We start from the raw sequence: 21,424 nt of genomic DNA, 5'->3' as shown, positions 1-21,424 counted from the left end.
ATTGCTATGCAAAAATACAGCTCCTAGAGAAATCCATTCTAATTCTGGGCCACCCCCCCACCCCAAATTCTTCTATTTTGAAATTATGGGAAGCCCACTAGCAGTGACCTTTGTTTTCAGTCCCTTTTAAGCCTTCCCAAGGCACAACACATTCCTGGACACGTAGTAGGTCTCTGGTCAAAACCTTTTTGAATTCAGTGAATGTGTTTTTATTCCAGTTGAATTAACATTTCCAAAAATTTAAAAATGCTTCTTGAATCAGTAAGAAATGTGTGAGTCCTACACTCTGAACTAAATCTTTCCCCCAAATTACATAATTCAACTGAACTTCTAAAGTGATATTTAACTTTAAAATAAGTTTTAAATTAAGCCATGCCTTACTTCTATTAACAAAAGCTACCCCCCAAAAGCGTTTTATCATAAAGCAAACACAATTACGACACATTTTCAGTCTACCCCTCACTACCCAAAAGTAGGAGTTCATCGGTAATTATTTCTGCATTCCTGGCTACACCAATGCCTCTCCCCAAATAAGCACTTTCTCAATATCTATACCAGGTTATTGAAAATTATCCTTGCTTTCACTCCACCAACACTCGAAGAGTTACCATGTGCTAGGTACCACTCGAGGTGCTGCACAGAGAGCCCTGACTGCCAAACCCCTCAGTTCTGCGGGCTTCCATCCTCATGGAGGAAGCCAGAAGCGGAGTAAGGAAAAGATGATAACATAGGGCAATATGCCAGGCAGTGCGTGGGGGCTACTAAGAGGTGATGACAGGAAGGGCCCCTCAGGTAGTGACATTTAAGCTGAGATTTGAATGACAAGCAGGGGACAGTTAGCAAACATCAGGGAAAGGTCACTGCAGGCAGAGAAGACAGCTGGCGCAAAGGCCCACGGTGACAAGTGTGGCTTTCGTCCCTCCTATACAGTGTGGTCGGAACAGAGAAGTAAGGAGGAGCAGAGGAAGATGCAGACAGGGCTTTCTCAGCCAGGAAAGCCAGGGGAGAGTTTGACTTGGGGGCAGTCACATGACCTGGTTTTCCTGTTAGAAGAAAAATGGACGTGAGGAGACCAGTTAGACGCTGTTACAACACTCCAGGTAAGAGATGAGGGGTCTGGACTCAGAGGGCAGAGAAGACGAGAGAAGCTGATGGACTGCAGTTAGGTATGTTTGACAGACAGTCTTTCTCACAACTGAGATGTTTCACGTGCTTCTTAGATTACTAGCGAAGCAGAGCAAAGGCGGAAAATATTCCAACAGAAATACTAAGCCCACCGCCAGGACCATCAGCCAAAGAAGTGTAAGCTCCAGGAGGGGGCGGAGGACCTTGTCGCATCTTTATTACTCCATCCCAGGGCCTGGCAGCTGGAATTGCTCATTAAATATCTGCTGAATTAATGAATCAGCACTTGGCAGATTTAGAGAGAAGATTTTCTAAAAGGATGAAATTAGATTAAGTCAGCGGTCCTCTTTCTGGTGCGAGCATCAAATGAAGGGCAGATTATCCTTTGGAATGAACAAGGACAGCTGTTCCAATGTCACTCAGATAGACAGAAATCTGCCAAGAAAATCTTACCAGGAACAGAGGGAGAACCCAGAAGATAAAAGCACATAAGGCAAATTCATATATTCAATCAAGAACTTTTTCTTGGGCACCTGCTGTGTGTCCCGCACCACTCTATCCCCGAGAGGGAGGGAGGTGGGCACAGATTCACACTGCAGGCCTTGCCAGCAGTTAGGAGCAGACCACACACACTCAGAAATCTACAACGAAGAGTCAGCGATGGTGAATCTTCGCACCGTGTGTGAAGCCGTCACACAGGGTTTTACAGTTACTATGTTAGCATGTGGGTATTTTCCCGCTTCAACTCACTGTTCGTGTCAAGATCCTCTTGAATTCCGGTTCCATTATGCAGTTGCCATGAGTTGGGAGAGTGAAGAGCGGGGCTCCAGCCCCCGCTCCACTTCTTACCAGATGAGTACCCTCTGGCAAGTCACTTTATCTGTCAGCGTCCAGAGTGTCAGCTTATTCACCTACAAAATGTGGAGAATAATTCCTGCTCTGCTCCCTCACCAAGGAGCTGTGAGGGCCAAATACAACAGCAGGTGTGCCAGTACTTTGTAAACTGAAAGTGCTACGAAAATAAATAATTGTATTATTATTAACAACAAAAGAAATGACCCTTTTCTACTTTGTGCCCTCTGAGATCCGGATACGGCAGCAATTTTAAGCATTCATCCAGGCCATGCAGCTGCATGACCCATGAATGCAACTTACTATCCAAGTGACCAAACAGAAGCTAGATAAAAACCCATAACTATGGGAATTCAGGGCTAATTACTCAAACCCTACTCAGCCTGGCCACCTGAGATGCTTATCTCCTCAACAGGTACTCATTCTGTCAAAGTATAATTTTCAAAAAGCTAAAAACATAACCCTCATACAAATATACAGTGTACATGTGTCAAGGATTGATTTAACTCATTAAAGAGGGAAGCAGCAGGATGGTGAAGCTGGTTCAAAGGTCATACAAGAAACATACTATTAATATATGTATATATACATGTTGTCAGTGGAGAAAGAACCTGCGAGAATCTTGCAAAGTTGGCTACAACACTGGTTACTGTAGTATAGAGCAAGTAAACCATAACCTTTGAGGTTATCTTTTCTACTAAACAGAAGTCAATTTTAGATCTCTACTGGACAAAAAATCATTTGTAACTTAACAATTTTCTACAAGTCAACATTTACCTCTACAAAGTAAGTCTTCTCCAAGAATGTCCCTCAGATGGCCTTGCTAAACAACACTTTTGAGTGCTACTGAAAGGGCACACAATAACCTTTCTGCCTTTTCTCCAAGTTTTAGCTAATTTTCCTAAAATAGCTGGACTTAGCTTATTGTCCATTCCAATGTGCGGGTTGATGACAAGTTCTTTCCTATCTGGTCCATTTTTGCTTCTGCCTCATTTATATCTTCTCTATTCGTGAAAATCCTTCAAATGATTGAAGTCGATTCTAAATTATTGCTTTGTCTTCTTAGGTCAAATCGTCCTGAAATTTGGGGGACCCTATATTCCAGAACTTCCAGCCTTCAACGCTTCTTTGAATTATCTCCAACTATCACTTTGTGGGTCTCTTAAAGACGAAAATGGGCCCGTCTGATTCACAGACACTGGTCCACAGAGCCCGTCCTCCAGGCTCTGGCTGTTCTGAGGCAGTTACCATATTAATTCCAATCTCCTAACTTCACAAACCCACCCTCATCCATCCCCTTCTTTCCAATATAACAGCACTTGGAAGTCACAAACCAAACCCACAACAGAGGCACATATAAACCCAACCCACACTAACAGGCACAATAATGTGAAGTCAGAAGAAATGTAATAAATCACAGAATATCTTGTTCCTATCTGTATTTTCCACAGAGGCTAGGGAATTGGAATGAATAAACAAATTAATTAATCAAATGTTGGAAAGAATGAATGGCCCCCAAAGGCTCCCGCATGTTAAGTGTTTCCCAAGAAGCTAAGTGAGGAAGGGAATTTCTGGCGACTAGTCCCGTGGGAGCCTTCAGAAATGGAGACTTCGTCCACCAGGCTGGGGCATAACGAAACCCCTCTGACTGGGTGGCTTATAAACAGTGGTTATTTCTCACACGCTGTAAGTCTGAGATCAGGCTGCCAGCGTGGTCAGGGGAGGGCCATCTTCAGGTCGAGGACTTCTCAACCGTATCCTCACGCGTGGGAAGGACCCGGGAGCGCTGTGAGGTCTCTTTTATAAGGGCACTAATCCCATTCATGGGGGCTCCACCTTGATAATCTAATCACCCAAAGGCCCCACCTCCTAACACGTTCCCACGGAGTTAGAATTCCAGCGTGTGAATTTAGAGGGTGCTGGGGAGGGGAGACACAGCATGCCAACCAAGCAGAGACCAAAGGAATGAACACTGGGACTTGCTGGCACCCGCTGGCAAGGCGGGGATGACGGTATTTGACTTGGAAAGTAGGGAAGTAGAGTGTAAATCTGTACTTGTAAAATCGGACCACACAGGTCTGAAGGCACGTCTGAGGCCCCCAAAGACAGCAGCTGCCCCTCCCTATGGTGTGAACACTAAGGTGTGGAGTCTAGGCACCAAGCCTCACCATGCAATCCCTTCCTAACCTGCAACCGCACTGCAAGGCCCTAGACTAGAAAGGGAAGCCTTCATTTAAGACATGTCCTCACAAGGGAAGGAGCTAGAGCAAAGGCAGAGACAATGATAAAGAAAGTACCTGACTACGTGCCTATGAGAGTTGTAATTTGAGAAGTCCTGCTCTAGAGAAATGTGTTTTATTCCCTCAAAAAGCTAGTTTTTCTTTTTTCTCACATTTTATTTCTGACAATCAGGCTTTCTCTATTTCTGATTTCACACTAGAACGTACAAGGTAGTTTTTTTTTTTTTCTCATCCAAAATATCACTGCTTCTCCGTTTTCATTTGCATGAGTCTTGCAGTGGTGTTTATATTCCTCCTGACAAAAATCTCCTACACCCAGTGTATAACCGTGGTGTTGAAACCAACAGGTATGAAGCCAACTGACTAAGGCTGGATTGCTGATGCTGAGCTGGATTTGTTAGGCAGCGGATTAAATTTGGAGCGGCAGTTCTTCTGAAAACGATGGATACTCACTAACATGAGAGAAATGAGCACTGGACTATTTTCTAAATCTCATTCTCAAACCATCCACCTCTCCTATGATACTACCTTCCTCGGACCCCACGGTAAATACTGAATAAAAGACAGAAAAAGAGAGGACGAAAAGGACACAGGACGGAATGAACCAAACTTTGAGCACCACTTAACTATATCAGAATATGGATTTTGAAGGGTTTCATAGATTTCATTAAAGTGGTAAGTGAACTAAGAAAAATGCCAGTCGGATCTCCTCATTTTGACCAAAGAAGGAGAAAAACATAGCACCTTGGGTCACAGCACTACTGTCAAAGCTGAAATCAGAACTGAAGTCTCTTAATTTCTAATTTAAGCACTTTTCCTTTATGCCAGTGGCTCTCAAAAGTGGGTCCACAAGCAGTATCATTATCACCCAGCAATCTCCCCAGAGGATTCTGATGGTGTTCAAGTTCAAGAACCACTGGCTGCTCTAACAACACCAGGTGATTCTGCCCGTCAGGGGACAGTTGCTCTTTGGAGACATTTTTATCTATCACAACTCGGGGTGGGGGAGTGCCCCTGGGGGGCTGAGGCCAGGGATGTTGCTAAACATCCTACTATGTACAGGACAGTCCTCCATAACAGAATTATCTGGCCCAAAACGTCAACAGTGGCACGGTGGAGAAACCCTGCTCCGTACCTACTATGCTCTCTCTCTAAAAAGTGTCTATCCCTTTGAGTTCGAGGTTTAGTTCTCTTTCATAACTGCACCCTCTCCAGCTGCGTCCCCAACTGGTGTGCCTCCACTAGGCAAGGTGAGCTGGCATCTGGACCCTGTGGCCAGAGCCCCAGCCCTTGAGGCAGGTAACTCCCACTGCAGGCAGCTAAATCCAACTCCTGCGTGTGGCACACAATTTATCATTTCCCCGGAGTGCCAGGATGTGATTCAAGATTAAAGATCAGTGGCGGACAGGTGGCTCAGCTGGTTGGAGCGTGTCCTCTCAACCACAAGGTTGCTGGTTCGACTCCCACAAGGGATGGTGGGCTGTGCCCCCTGCAACTAACAATGGCAACTGGACCTGGAGCTGAGCTGCACCCTCCACAACTAAGACTGAAAGGACAACTTGACTTGGAAAAGTCCCGGAAGTACACACTGTTTCCCAATAAAGTCCTATTTCTCTTGCTCAATTAAAAAAACAACAACCATACAGATACTCATTAAAAAACAACAACAAAGCTCAGCACTGATCTTAAAAAAACCAAAAACAACTCAGAGCAACTTCCAGTAATGGTGAACTAGGTTTTGTAGATCACTGTTCCTGGTGAAAAAAAAAAAAAAAAATTGAGGTAAAACAGCTAAAAAACAAACAACTAACACTTCCAAACGCATCAAAGTGCTGTAGATGGTAAGGAATTTCTAGGCTAAAACTGAAGAGAATGTAAAAAGGGTCTGAGAAGGCAAATGAGCATAGAAGTCCCTTTCTGGCCCCGAGGGCATTTGCTGATCCCAGGAAATACAAACTTTCATGCTGATGGCCTCACAGGGTAAGACTCACCCTCTCAAGGTGCTCCCCTCTTCACAGTGAGCGGAAGGGCTCCACAGACACCTCCCCGGAAGCGGTCCACGGCACCTCAGTGAGGAACTCCTATTAGCACCCCAGCCACCACCCCACACGTCAGGGCTAACATTCATTGCACAGTTCTTAATGGCCCCCGTACCGCTCTGCTCTTGACCTGTACCCATTAACTTAATCCTGGGGGGCGTGGCAAAGAGTTAGGTTCTTCTCTTTTTCCCATTTTACAGATGGGAACCTGAGGCACAGAGACGAAATAATTTCCCCAAGATAGCAGTTCAAAAGTCGCAGAGCTGATCACACTCAAACGTAGCCTGCCTGACTCCAGAGTCTGCTCTTAACAACCACAGAACAAGTGAAAACCAAAACGCCACAAAGATGTCGATTCCCGTCTGAAATAAACGAAACAAATGCCCATCAACAAGGGATTGGTCAAATAAAGTACAGTGCACACAGAGTCATTACAAAAACAGACCGACATTAATTGCACAGACATGACTACAGCTGAGTAAAAACATTAGAGGATTATTAGAAATTACGAATTGCCATTGTATAATAGACACCTCTACAAATCAGACAAAAAAGCAAGTTACAGAGAAGCACACCCAGTGCATCTCATTTAGGCACCATTATGCACAACACAGCCTTGCAGCTCCAAGCTTGGTCTTCAGCTTCGGAGACCTTACCACTACTTGACCTTGGGCAAATTACCTCAGTGTTCTGAGCGTCAGTTTCCTTCGGAGTGCTACGCGGTAACGTGATTATCGCACAGGGTGTTGGTGAGAATCGAATGACACAAGGCACGTGCAGCGGCCCAGCCCAGAGCTGCTTCAGGATCGCTCACTACACACGGCTGTTCATTATTATTACGCTTTTGTACGTGCACCTCGGTGCATAAAGACGTGTGGAAGCACGCAGCTGAGATGCTAACAACTGCTTATGTCCAGGGCACTGACATCCCCTGCTCATTTGCATTTTATTTTCTTCTACTTTTCTGTATTGCTGAATTTTTACAATGAACGGGTGTAATTTTTATAAAAAGTCATACCATTTTATATATACCTCCCCAGCATACAGACAGTGCACAGTATGAACACTCGCTATTCTAATAGCGTTAATGGATAGGAGATACCTCAAATTAGAGACCCAGGAGACATAGAAAGGGCAAGCTGGCGAGAGTGAGATCCTAGGCCGGGAACATTACCAGGCATATAATAAATATTTGTTGAATGAAGGAAGGGATAAATGAATTGAGAGGCAATACAGATGCTCCTGGACTTATGATGGGGTTACAGCCAGATAACCCCATTATAAGTTGGAAATACCGTAGGTCAAAAATGCATTTAATAGCTTAGTTGACCTTGAACATGCTCAGAGCCAACAGCTGGGCAAAATCATCTAACACAATGAATATACTGTAGGATATCGGTTGTTTACCCTCGAGATCCCAGGGGTGACTGGGAGCTGCTGCCTGGCATCACGAGAGGATCGCACTGCGTATCTATAGCCTGGGAAAAATCAAAATTCAAAACTCAAAGTATGGTTTCTACTGAACGTGTATCACTTTTGCATCATTGCAACGTCAAAAAATCCAAGTCGAACCACCGTAAGTCAGGGACCGTCTGTACAGTGCAGCAGTATTGAGTTTGGGAGCCAAACACAGCTGGATTTAAACATCAGCTGTCGCTTCCTAGTTGTTGACATTGAACCATTTATTTGAACACCTCTGATTATCAGTTTCCTCATCTATTAAATGGGATTGTACTAATTCATAAGACTATCGTATGGATTAATTGAGATAGTAAATGTGAAAGCAGTTTGCATTTAGCAAAAGTTCAGTAAAAGCTAGTTCTTCTTTCCCCTGGTCCCAGGTTTGCCAATGACAAGCTTTGTGACTCTGGACAAATTGTTTCTCTGAGCCTCAATTTTTCTCACCTATAAAATGAGCGTAATATTTACCTACCTCTTGGGATGCTGTGATAATTACGTGACAGCTTTCTGTATAGCATAAGGTATAGTATACAAATGGGAAGACTTACTATCATTATTATGAGAGTTTTTTGGGTCAGTTTATTTTATAGCCTCTTCGCTCCAATAAACTAAACTTAGGTGGCCTTTAAAATCTGACAAACACGCATTTTATTAATTAGTACTAACTTACTGACCTTCACGAGCCTTCCCAGAATAGCCTGATGCCTGTCTGCCTGGAAACAAGGTCTCCTGTGATCTGACTGCCATCACCACCTCTGGAGAAACCCTGGTCTAGCTTCGCCCACTGTCCTGACTGCCCAGCACAGAGTGCGGCAGCTGGCACAGCTGGGAGCTGTGAGCTCAGTTTTGTTCTCCTAACGATAAAGATGGGAACTCCTGCTTCTTTCTATGGTTTGGAGGAAGTGCTAACCTACCTGGGGTGCCACCAGCTGAACCCTTACACAACTGGCACGTCCATGCACCCAGTGTGTAGCACCTTGAGACAGCTCACATTTCCAGAATCCTTAAAGCATTTCTCACACATTGTCTTCTACGACCAAAGAATCAGCTGCCATGGTAGGCAAGGCAGGGGTTACTGCCCCCACTTTACAGAGGAGAAAGTACGGAGCCAAGAGGTTAAGTGAACTTGATCAAGTCAAGGCTTGCGTGGCTAACCATGCTTGGTAACAGAAAGAAGTATAGATAGTACTTCCCTGGGAAAAGGTGAGGAGGGGGGGAAAATAAAGCTGTGCCTTCAGCTCTTCAGTAGGGCCAGAGGCTGACACCTGGGAGTAGAGTCTGGAGTTTCCTTACATCAGGAGCAGGTCTCCTTAATGTGAGAACCAAAACCAGGAGACATTAAGTTCATGGTCTCACGTGACTTAGTTCTGCCTTAATCTCAATGTCCAGCAGCCTGAGTCAGAAAGAGCAACAGAACCACAGGCTACCAAACGGGAAGGGCCCTTGACATCGTTTAGTTCAATCGCCTCCTGTCACAAACAGATGAAGGTGACGAGGCTCGGAGGACGGAAGTGATTCACCAGGACCACCCATGAGCTCGGGCAGTGCCAGGCCTAGACAGGCTGCCCGGAATCCAAGCCCCGTTTCTCTTCAGCCCCTTCCTCAAACGACTGACTTCAAAAGGATCTTCACTGACAACTCCGCTCCCACCCCCACTCTCAATACCTTTCATGTCCTAATTCTTTCCTCTCTCAGAATCAAAGTCACGCATCCTGGTCATTGGACACTGAGCAAATACCAAAGGCCCAACTGTGGCAGTAAAACGCCCCAATCTCGACTTTTACTACATAAAGGACAAGCCTATATGCTGATTAATACGTACAGGACCGCCATCACCCTGCCCTGTAGGCAAGAATAACAGCTGACGAAAGAAATTGAATTGTGATGACTAAACATCTACATTATCCTTCCCTTCTGGCTTCTTAACTTCCTCAAACCTTGAAACTCAACAAATATTTGCTGGTGCTTATGATGTAGTGATGGGAATATCACTGGTGCTGTCCAACATGGCAGTGACCATGTGACATGGGGCATTACAATCAGGAGGAATATCATATGCAAACAAGATGTAAAGGTAAGTTCCTTATAATAAGGAGAACAGGGGAAATTAATCTGAAGAGGCAGAGAGGCCAGCTCATGCAAGACTTCACATACTATGCTAAGGAGTCATCGCTTTATCCAGGAAGACACAGAAATATCCCAAAGAAACTTAGGAGGAGAATATTAACGCAGACTTGAGTATTAACAATTTAACAAAGTATAGACAAAACATTTTAAGAGGTGGAGTACAAAAGTGAAATGTAACTATGGAATTTTAATAATGACGAAGATCTGACTTAAATCCAGTTCTGGAGAGAAGGGGACACACAAAAGGGATTTTAAGGAGGACAAAATTTAATGACACATGTCCACCTGGACGTGGGGGCAGGAAATGAAATGATTCCATCAAGCCTCCAGGCTTCTATTTTGGGTCACACTGTGCATCTCACTGAGAACGAGGATTCTGGAAGAAGGCAAGTCTGAAAAGAAAAGCCGTGAGTTCAGTGTTTTTTTTAAAAAAAATAGATTTATTGAGAAACAGATTTTTATTCCATAAAACTCACCCATTTAAAGTATACAGTTCAATCATTGTTTTCAGTGTGTTCACAATGTGATATGAGCATCACTGAAATCTAATTTTAGGACGTTTTCATCATCCTCAAAAGAATCTCATACCCATTAGCAGCCCCTCCTCCCATTCTCCCCCCTCCCCCCAGCAACTACCAATCTACTTTCCGTCTCTATGGATTTGCCTTTTTTGGACATTTCATATAAGTGGAATCATGTAATATGTGGTCTTTTTGTGATTGGTTTTGTGCACTTGGCATAATGTTTTCAAGGTTCATCCGTTGTGTCAATATCGGTACTTCATTCCTTTTGATTGCTGAGTAATGTTCCACTGTCTGGATAGACCGCTTTTTGTTTATCCATTCACAAGGCATGGATTTTTGGGTTGTTGTTTGGAATTATGTACACTGATCCTATGAACATTCATGTGTAAGATTTGTGTGGATGTACGTTTCAGTTTGTCTCAGGCATATGCCTAGGAGTGGAAATGGGGAGACATATGGAAACTATGTTTAACATTTTGAGGAACTGCCAAACTGTTTTCCACAGTGGCTTTTTACATTCTCCCAGCAGTGTCTGCGGTTCCAAAGACATTTATACCATATGGCCACTTACCCAGTGTGTGGAGGTTTTCCACATCCTCACCAACATTTGTTATTATCTGTCTTTTTTATTCTAGCCATCCCAATGCGTGTGAGGTGGTATCTCATTCTGGTTTTGGTTTGCATTTCCTCACGTCTAATGAAGCTGGGCACCTTTTCATGTGCTTATTGGCCATTTGTGTATCTTCTTTGGAGAAGTGTCCATTTAAATCACTTGCCAATTTTTTAATTGGGTTATTTGTCTTTTATTATTGAGTTTTAAGAGTTCTTTATATATTCTAGATATAAGTCCCTTATCAGATATATGATTTGCAAATATCTTCTCCCATTCTATGAATTGTCTTGTCACTTTCTCGCAGTACAGTTTGCAGCACTCAGTTTTTAATTTTGATGAAATCCAATTTATTGTTTTCTTTTATCATTTGTATTTTGGTATCATTCCTAAGAAACCAGTGCCTAAACCAAAGAGTAAATGAAGATTTACTCTTATGTCTTCTAAGAGATTTAACGCTTTAGCTCTTAACCTATTCATAACCTAATTTGAATTAACGTTTTTATATGGTGTGAGATAGGGATCCAACTTCATTCTTTTTTGTTTTTTTAATTTTATTGGGGAAGGGAAACAGGACTTTACTGGGGAACAGTGTGTACTTCCAGGCCTTTTTTCCAAGTCAAATTGTTGTCCTTTTAATCCTAGTTGTGGAGGGTGCCATTCAGCTTCAAGTTGTCCTTTCAATCTTAGTTGTGGAGGGCGCAGCTCAGCTCCAGGTCCAGTTGCCATTTTCTAGTTGTAGGGGGCGCAGCCCACCATCCCTTGCGGGACTTGAGGAAACGAACTGGCAACCTCGTGGTTGAGAGGACACGTTCCAAACAACTGAGCCATTGGGGAGGCAGCTCCGCTCAAGGTGCCGTGTTCAATCTTAGTTGCAGGGGGCGGAGCCCACCATCCCTTGCAGGAGTCGAGGAATGGGAACTGGCCCATGTGGGAATCGAACCAGCAGCCTTCGGAGTTAGGAGCATGGAGCTCTAACCGCCTGAGCCACCGGCCAGGCCCCCAACTTCATTCTTTTGAACGTGGATATTCAATTGTCCCAGCGTTTGTTGAAAGGCTATTTTCCTCACTGAAAAATGGCATCCTTGTCAAAAACCAACTGCTCATAAATATAGTGGTAGTGAGTCCAGTTTTAGGCATGCTGAACTTGAGGTCACTTGTGCTCTATTTCCTTGGGACTAAGCTATATGTGTAGGAAACCATGTCTTCTACTCATAGCCCAGGAATCAGCAGAGTGAACTCAATAAATATCAGGTGAATGATTATCCATCGGTGTGACTCGCAGTTGTGCAGCTCGTCACCCAGACCTGGACACTCTGAAGCAGCCCACTCTTGGCTCTCATGAAGGATGAGCTGGTTCTCTTTCTAGTGATGCTCTTCTATTTGAGACTCTTTCTTCATCTGATTCACTCTGCTGTTTACAGTTCTGTCATGCAGGGCACCACAAATTGAGAAAAGCATTTTCCTTCTTCTCAGGAAAGTGTTTATAAACGGTACCCTAAAGCTGCTCAGTTAGAAATCTCAGCTGGCACCGAAAGCAATGCCAGTGGACACATCTGCTATTAATCTGTCCATAGGCACAGAGGCTCCAAGGTGTGGTGTGTTTCTGTTTTGTACAAAGAGTTTCATTTATGTGTCAGGCTCCACATCTTTCCATATTCAAGCCAAAGTTAGAGCATTTAAAATTTTAAATTGTAATGGATTTTAGTGGGTCAAAGCTCAGTGAAAGGAGGCCCTCAAAATCATGAATAACTGGAACAAATGAGGACATTTAATTACCATAAGGCAAGACTTTCTGAAGACCATGGTCTTCAAGCAACTGAAAAACCAACTGGAAGAAAGAATAAACCATTTCAAAGAAGTGCAACAGGGGAGAACCAGAACAGAAGACAACATCCCCTAGCCCAGCCCACTGCAAACACACACACACACACACACACACACACACACACACACACACACACCTGTGTTGTTCATACCTCTTTCCTGCCCCTTTCATCTCCGTGCCCCGTGCTCCCCTTCTGGGCTGTCTACTCCTTAAGGCCCATCTCTGGTTCGTGTCTGTAGCCCCACCCCTAACCTGTGTCTTGCAACGTGGCAGATATTCAATATATATCTTTCAAGTAAAAATTTAAGCAGGTATGATACATGAAAACAGACAATAAGGAGTAATCATGTATTTATAATACAGAGATGTATCACTTTTAAAAATTCATTTACTGTGGTAAATTTTTTAAATGGTGTTCAAGTATTCACTTTTACTGAAATTATGTTTACATTAAACATTTAACACCACCTTTATTGTGCAAAGTGACAGCCACATGTGTTAGCACCGCCCAACCAATCACAAGGTCACTTGTCTCAGAGATAAAAGGCACAAGGTCAGAGCACTGACCTCCAGGGGCTCTTCTAGCTGGAAGGTCTAAAAGCCTGTAAGCAGCACTCCCATTTTCTCTCCTGTCCCAACCTCAAAGCTACCCACCATGGGATTAAGCAAAATGTTTCTAAGCGTGCAAATACACCCGAGGACAGGTGGCAGACACGCTTGTTCACACTTGTCCACTGCAGACAAACTAGAAACACTCTTGTCTGGAGTCTGAGTCAGAGCCTCTAAGCTGGGGTGGCTGGGGTAAGCGAGCAAAGGGGCAACACAATTTATTTCCTTAAAACACACTCCTCATAGTTGTTTTAAAATCCAAGTCCAATGATTTCATTATGGCTATTCCCACTGTCTAAACTTTCTTCTATGTTTTTGACTTATCTTCTCATAGATCTGATCATTTGATTGTATATGAAAACTCTAGAGATAATCTGAAGCTCCTCCAGAGAGGCTTTTGCTCTGACAAGCAGGTAGGTCAGGGTAAAAACAACGCCAGGACACCTTATTATAACCAGATACTGAGGTGATTCAGAGCAGTACTCCAGCTCCTGAGGGGGCCCCTCTACTTCTGGCTCAGCACAGCCCTTACGAAAACCCCTACTTGGCAGCCTCTGAACATGTCTTTGTCTCCCCAGTCCCATGAATGTGCCTAAAGCTCTAATCATCTTCTCAGCTGACAACTGCTTCAAGGGGCAAACAGCGCCGAATGCCAGGCTCACCTATCCATCTTCTCCCAAGTCGGCTCTGCAAACATTTTCTGCTGTTTCCTATGCCTTCCTATGCCTTCAAACTGACTTTCTTTTTCTTTAAAAAATTTTTTTTTTAAATTGGGCAATATTGTGGAACACTGTGTTTTTCCAGGATGCATCAGCTCCAAGTGAAGTTGGTGTCCTCCAATCTAGTCTTGGAGGGCACAGCCCACCATCCTATGCGGGAATTGAACCGGCAATCTTATCAGTAAGAGCTCACGCTGCAACCAACTGAGCCATCCGGCTGCCCCTGACTTTCTTTTTTATCTTTGCACCTTCTCTTGTTCTTAGCAGGACTGGCCCAAATAAAGTCACAAAACCCCTGTCAGAAACAGAACCCCCAAATCCAACACAACTTTTGTTTAAAACCAAACCAGAGGGCAACTTTCTAACACAAATCACTCATAATTTCATTCAAGTTTCTTTCTAGTTTCTCTCCACAACTTTTGCAGTTTTGAGATTTGAATCTTTCCCAGGAAACTACCCAAATCAAGACGGAGGAAGCACTTTGGGGTGTGGGAAAACAGATTTGGAATTACTGTTGACTAACGGAAACTCTAAAATCCCAGTTAAGATAAAGCATTAATCAAAAGTAATGTCATCACGCATTCCAATGTAACATGGTTTATCGCTGGAATTGGGGGTGTGGAGCTCGGCTCCCCTCAAAGAATGAGGCAGCTGTCAAGTCCTAGGCTCGGAGCCCGGCACACAGTGGACACACACGGAATGTGAGCCCCCTGTGCCCTCGCCTCCTGCTCCTCTGTCCCACCTCCCCCACCTGCCTGACACTGAACACGGGCTGCAATTTCAGCCCGGTCCAGTTACCTCACCACCGAGTCTAAAGCTCACTCCCAAGTTCTTGCTGTACTGAGTGAGGGGAGCTAAGGTCAAGGTCACAAAAGTGGACAACACACCAGTCAAGGCAACAACTGCTCTTGCCTACATTTGTCCATACTAAAGGGTCAAATATACATGGAGGAGAGTGAAAACAACAAAAGAACAGACATAAGAAACAGAGCTTCGGGCCGGCCCGGTGGCTCAGGCGATTGGAGCTCCGTGCTCCTAACTCCGAAGGCTGCCGGTTCGATTTCCACATGGGCCAGTGTGCTCTCAACCAAAAGGCTGTCAGTTCAATTTCCCGTAAGGGATGGTGGGCAGCGCCCCCTGCAACTAATGATTGAACACAGCACCTTGAGCTGAGCTGCGCCCTCCACAACTAAGACTGAAAGGACAACAACTTGAAGCTGAACGGCACCCTCCACAACTAAGATTGAAAGGACAACGACTTGGAAAAAATCCTGGAAAAATACACACTGTTCCTCAATAAAGTCCTGTTAAAAAATAAATAAATAAATAAACAAATAAATAAATAAATTCAATTTCATTAAAAAAAGAAAGAAAAAGAGCTTCATGGCCCTATCACCCCATTACCTGTGCCCCAGCAAGTGACCGCTGGAGTCTCGTTTTCTCATCTGTGAAATGAGGGGCCCATACATTCACTACCCAGCAAACGCCGCCTGAGCACACAGCACGTCCCAGGTGTACTGCGAGGTGTCAGGGCCACCGTGCTGCGTGAACCAGCCTGGGCCTGAGCCCGGGGCCAGCTCAGCAGTCCCCGCGCTGGCTGCACAGTTAATGACCTAGACACTTTAACACGACAAAGCTAAACCAAACAACTCCACCAGACTCGTGGAATCTCTGAGGTCGGGCCCCGGCATTGGGGGGATGACGGGGATGAGGCCTTTTCAAGTGTTTCTGATGCCCAGTAAGGGTTAAAAACCGCTGGGCTTAGAGGATCTCTAAGTTTCTGAGTCTCACGTTCTATGCTTTTACAAATGAGTATTTGTTTACAGGTCAAAAACCTCCAAAACAAACTGGTTTCAATAATAATTCGGGGGGAGGGTGTCTAAGGGTAGAGGGGCCCTGACGTGCTGACAATCCTGTCCTGAAAAGTCACACTGCCTGTACGTGATCTCTTGTCTCACTCCTGCCTCTTTGGATTCAAGTTCAAAAGCCACAGGCATCATGTCACGAATGAGAATTCTCCTAAGGGACATCTAGATGCCTGAATCATACCTTCCTGGATTCCTTCCTTTGGGTTACAATGATATTTCCCAAACTTTGGTCATTCATGATTTCTGTCACGTCTGTTTAACATGAATGCTATATTACCTAATCTTTTTCTTTAAAATCAACTCACTAGAACAATAAGAGAATACTAGCCCTACTGAATATTAAAGCATATTACAGGATCTCTTTCATTAAAAGTGAGGTATTGGCACACAAAGAAATACAGACCAGTGGACCACAACTGAAAATTCAGAAATAGGTCAAATTAAATATGACAAAAGACAGCATCTCAAAACACTGGGAGAAATTGAAATTTTAGTAACTGGTACTAGGCTTACTGAAAAATCAGAAAAAATATAAAACTGGGTTCAGCCTCAAACCATATATATAATTCCAAATGGATCAGAGATTTAAATGTTTGAAAAAACAAAGAAAAAGAAAAAAACTATGTATACAAGTACTAGAAAAAACATAGGTGAATTCAACCTAGGCGTGTAGAAAACTTTAGAGATATTACTGAAAATCAAGAAGCAATGAGTGAAAAGACTGCAGAAAAATCTGTTTACCTCCCATTCAGTAACAATATGCACAAACTCACCTGCATTAAGAACTTCTATACCATTTCAGCGCCTCCTGCCTCACCTGTTTCTTATCCGTCACCTGTGAGGCAACCAGTTTGCCCTGGCTTCACCTGCTTCCCGTCCCTGCTGCATGGGCTCTGCTTCTGCCCCAGATGTGCCACGGCAGCCCGCTCAGTACCCACACGTGAACACCTGTGGGTGCTGGCACAATCCTTTGTCACATGAAGACGCAGCGAGTAGACACATGCTTCGCCCTTTCTCCGCCTAATATCAGCCTAATCCATGATGAATGCTCATACTGGCTCTCCCTCCTTCCACTTCACTCCCCTCCCCTCATTCCTGCTCCCAGAAGTCACGTCCCCTCCAAAACTCCCCTCACATGAGCCTTTGTCTCGGGTATAGCTTTCTGGGCAACCCAATTAAAATACCACGCAGTTGATGCTTTATTTTTTTAATACACATAAAAATAAATACTTAATTATTCAAATTTAAAACACACTCATCAAGAGAAGCATAACTCCCTACTCTCAAAGTGTGGGCTGTGAATAGTGACTTTCTTGAAGAGAGGACAGTAAGAAAAGGGGAATGAAAGGTGACTTGACAATGAGGAAACCTGACAAACATTACTTCAGCCAGGTGATCAAGGTCAACTTCAGCATCATAAATCCGGTAGTATCTACGCTTCGTATGTGATGAAATGGCACTTTATGGCTGTGATCTTCCTCCCTAAAACTTATAACCCCAGTCTAATCATGAGAAAAACATAAGAGAATTCCAGTAGAAATTCCAGTAGAGGGGCATCCTACAATATACCTAACCAGTACGCCTCAAAATAGTCAAAGTCATCAAAATTCAAGAAAGTCTGAAAAAGTATCACAGCCCAGCGGAGTCTAAGGAGATATAACTAAATGCAGTGTGGTGTCCTGATCCTGGAACAGGAAAAGGACATTAGAGGAGAAGAGGAAAGCTGAATAAACTATGGACTTTAGTTAATACTAATGTATCAATATTAGTTCATTAAATATAAAAAATGTACCATGAATGTACCACGTAAGACATTAGCAGGGGAAACTCTGTATACGTGGGAGGGGGATGGGAACTGTGTATTATCTGCTCAATTGTTCGGTAACTCTAAAATTGCTCTGAAATACAAAGTCTATTAATAAAAAGAGAAAAAAGGAGTTTTAAAAAGCATTCCTCCCTCCCTGGCCGTGGGGCTTGGACCTGCATTTTGAAAGGCCATATACACAATGATTCCTACGCACATTGAAGTGTAAGGAACATCCGGGACATTGAGAGCTATAGTGCATAATGTCCTTACAAAGAAATAACAGAAAAATAAATCCCTCCACACATCCACAAACACATCATGTCTCACGGCAGCAGTACGGAAACAACAGCCGCAAGTGCTGTCACCCCAGGAATGCACTGATTCACTAAGCACAGAACGAAAGAGCTTTCATCTTGGACGTCAGCTTCAACCGTTTGGGGGGGGTGGCCTGGAATGTCGTATCTGGAAGGACCCATGCCAAGCGGAATGAATGGCGTGATTTACTGTCCATTTTAGGTACTGGTGCCAGTGCCAGTACTTATGCAGCAAGTACCAAGTGCCAGGCAGTGCTAAGCTCTAGGGATGCCCCAGAGATCCACAGAGCACAATCGTTTAGGAAGTGTAGGAGGAACACGTAAGTAAGTACAAATATAAAGAGCTACAGAAGAGGAAATATGAGATGCCACGGCGGCAAATAACCAGGAAGGGCCCTCAGCCAGGCCAGGAGACAAAAACTGCCTCCCGGAGGAAGCAGCATTTAAACAGAGATTTCAAGGCTAAGAAGTGAGCAAGGTGAAGAGGAACAGGAAGCAGCAGACTTTGGTCAGCTCACGAATTAGTCCATCAGATCTTCTGTGGCTTCAGAATTCTGGGCGAGAGAATGGAGAAGAGCAGATCAGAGCAATAGACACAGCTCCACGAAGAGGCCCCAGAGAGGAGGGCGCGTCCCAGGTAACACTTGAGGGTGCTGGAAGCTTGTAAGGAAGGGGTGCAGGGCAAACACAGCTAGCACGGGGGAACGGACTGGGGACGGTGTGTAAGAGGTTTCCACAGCCAAGCTCTTGTGAGAAGTTGCCCATTGTCTCTAAAGATACTCGGAAACCACGTCTTTAGAGGTCTACGAAGGCGAGTCTGTCTTACTACAGGACGAGAAACACACCTTGGCTAGTGTTTCCCTTTTTGCCAGGGCCTCCATGAATTCCACAGATAAATGTGTTACTGCAGTAACACACCTAATTTTTCTGGTAAAATTAGCTCTACCCTAAAAGAACATGCCCCCTGTTTTTCTAATTTCAATAGTTCTATTTTGTGTCTTTTAAAGAGAATGTCCCTGAATCTTTTTTAGATGTTGAAGCATCAATAGCAATTGTGGTTTCCAAACCAAAAATTTACCACATATGGTAGATGATAGGTTATATAATGAGCTGACAAAAGGGCAGACTATTTGAAATCAGAATCGTCCCGCATTTTCCAGGGTTTGTCTTCCTCACAGATAGAATGCATTGTGGTGGGGAAGGTAGATAACGAACCACTGCTGAACATATACGGGAAGAACTTTTTATGGGTTCCCGTGTGATCCTCACAAAACCCTGGGAAGCTCTTCTGTAAAGCTCTCAAGACACATTTTGCCAAGTACCTTTAGACACAGTGGACAAGTTCCCTTAGAAGAGCTTGGTTTCGGAAGCCTCTTACACACCTTCTCATTTATGTTTGAGAAATGGAGGCTCATAAAGGTTAAGTAATCCGCTCGACGTCAGCTGGCTGGTTAGGAGTGGCTCTGGGGCAGGACCCAGGTCTGCCTGATTCCAAAATCCGACCTGTTTAGAACACAGGGGGCTACCTGTGACCTAACTCAAAATTTAGAAACAAACAAAAACTTCATTCACAGCTACGTTAACCCCAAAGCGAGGAGCTGAAGACGTCTCTCACAGCCTTGAAGACAGACCGTCCACATTCACACACAGCAGCTACAGAGGACTCGGGAAAGGGCTCCCTCCACTGGTGAGCAGACGGAGCCAAGCCACTCCCTTCTGATTCCTTCCCAGGCCTTCCTTTGCTTTTTTGGGGGGTGAGGGAGGAACCTCCAAATTAAGACCAGAAATAAACTTCCTTTCATAACTTTATCTCTTTCTCTCTTCTTTGTTTAAAATTAACATTCGTATAATATGTATTAATAGCTTAAAAAATGTTTACACCCTTTGGTATCAGTAATAATACCATTTTGCTAATTTATCTTATTAAAAATAATCAGAGACGCACCCTAAGATTTATATACACAGACATTTATCATTGTCGCATTTTCAATGATGAAATGCTAAAAACAAGCTAACTGTCCTAAAACTGGGGTACTGGTAAATAAATTATGGTATACCATGATACCACGTGATAGACTACTGTCCAACTATTTACAATGTTTCCAAAAAATATCTACCAAAGGGGAAATGCATGTATGTTAAATGTAAAAGCCCAATACAAATGCACAGTACAATATCAAGTTTGTGAAAATGTTACACTTATACATGAAAAAATTAAAGGAACTATACCACGTTTTCTGTGATTATCCCTGACCAGCAGGACCAATGCAGATTTTTTTTAAGTGGTGGCTTTTATTTTTTTCCACTGTTATTGATACACAATTGACATACAACACTGTATAAGCTTAAAGAATATGGCATAATGGTCTGATTTACATATATTGTGAAATGATTACTGCAGTAAGTTCAGTTAACATCCTCAATGCTGTTTTTATTGTCTTTTTTATATCTTTCTATGTTTTCATTCCTTACATTCAACATATACCACATTTAAATCAGAAAACAAAGTTATTTTTTTAAAGAGAAAATATTTCTAAGGGGATCTTTCCTTTTGGGCTTGGAAAGAGAAGACTCCACCTTTGACGAGGTACCACTGCCCTTCCCCTAATAACCCTGATGTCAGTGGGACGTGCTCTTCTCTAAGTTACCATCACATTATATAGCACTTCTGATGTACTGTGTTTCCCCAAAAATAAGACCTAGCTGGACAATCAGCTCTAATGCGTCTTTTGGAGCAAAAATTAATATAAGACCCGGTTTTATTTTACTATAATATACGACTGGGTCGTATATTATAATATAATATCATATCGTATCACATCATATCATATCATATGCCGGGTTTTATATTAATTTTTGCTCCAAAAGATACATTAGAGCTGATTGTCTGGCTAGGTCTTATTTTCAGGGAAACACGGTAGTCATTCAATAACTCGGAGTCATCAAGCGTATAGTCTACTGCCAGGTTTAAACTTGTGTAGTACACATATTCCCTTCAAAGAGAAGAAATCTTTATGTGAAACAATGCCGATGTAATTTATTTTCATGTACAATTATAAAACTAGGTCTAAATTTTTTGTTTACATAACTAGATACAAACAAATCTACCAAATAAGTAAATTTCAAAATGACATTACTTTAATAAAAGGATGAAGTTGCTCAAATTAAAATTCATTGTCCACAAGGTAAATATGACAATGGCATTGGCCTCAAAACGAGTAGATAGAACAAGAGAAGAGCCTAGAGAGATACCCACAGAAGGCCCGTTGCACCTATAGCGGGTCTTCCTAACATGACCTCT

General features: G+C 43.3%; 1 protein-coding gene and 1 long non-coding RNA gene across 3 annotated transcripts in view; one reads left to right on the top strand and one right to left on the bottom strand.

Moving 5' to 3' along the window:
• The window catches only part of EVL (Enah/Vasp-like), a 141,310-nt gene that overhangs the window by 113,733 nt on the left and 6,153 nt on the right, over positions 1-21,424 (bottom strand). The gene's annotated exons all lie outside the window — the stretch shown is intronic.
• LOC141570806 (uncharacterized) lies at positions 18,264-19,925 on the top strand. Its single transcript, XR_012495259.2, has 2 exons — positions 18,264-18,760; positions 19,698-19,925. It is a non-coding gene; the product is annotated as an uncharacterized LOC141570806 (long non-coding RNA).

The sequence above is a fragment of the Rhinolophus sinicus genome, chromosome 3 (assembly GCF_057876585.1).
Source record: "Rhinolophus sinicus isolate RSI-liver-muscle chromosome 3, RSI-T2T, whole genome shotgun sequence".
Taxonomy (NCBI): Eukaryota; Metazoa; Chordata; class Mammalia; order Chiroptera; family Rhinolophidae; genus Rhinolophus; species Rhinolophus sinicus.
The sequence above is the reverse complement of the archived record's forward strand: the minus strand, read 5'-3'. Positions and strand labels throughout refer to the sequence as shown.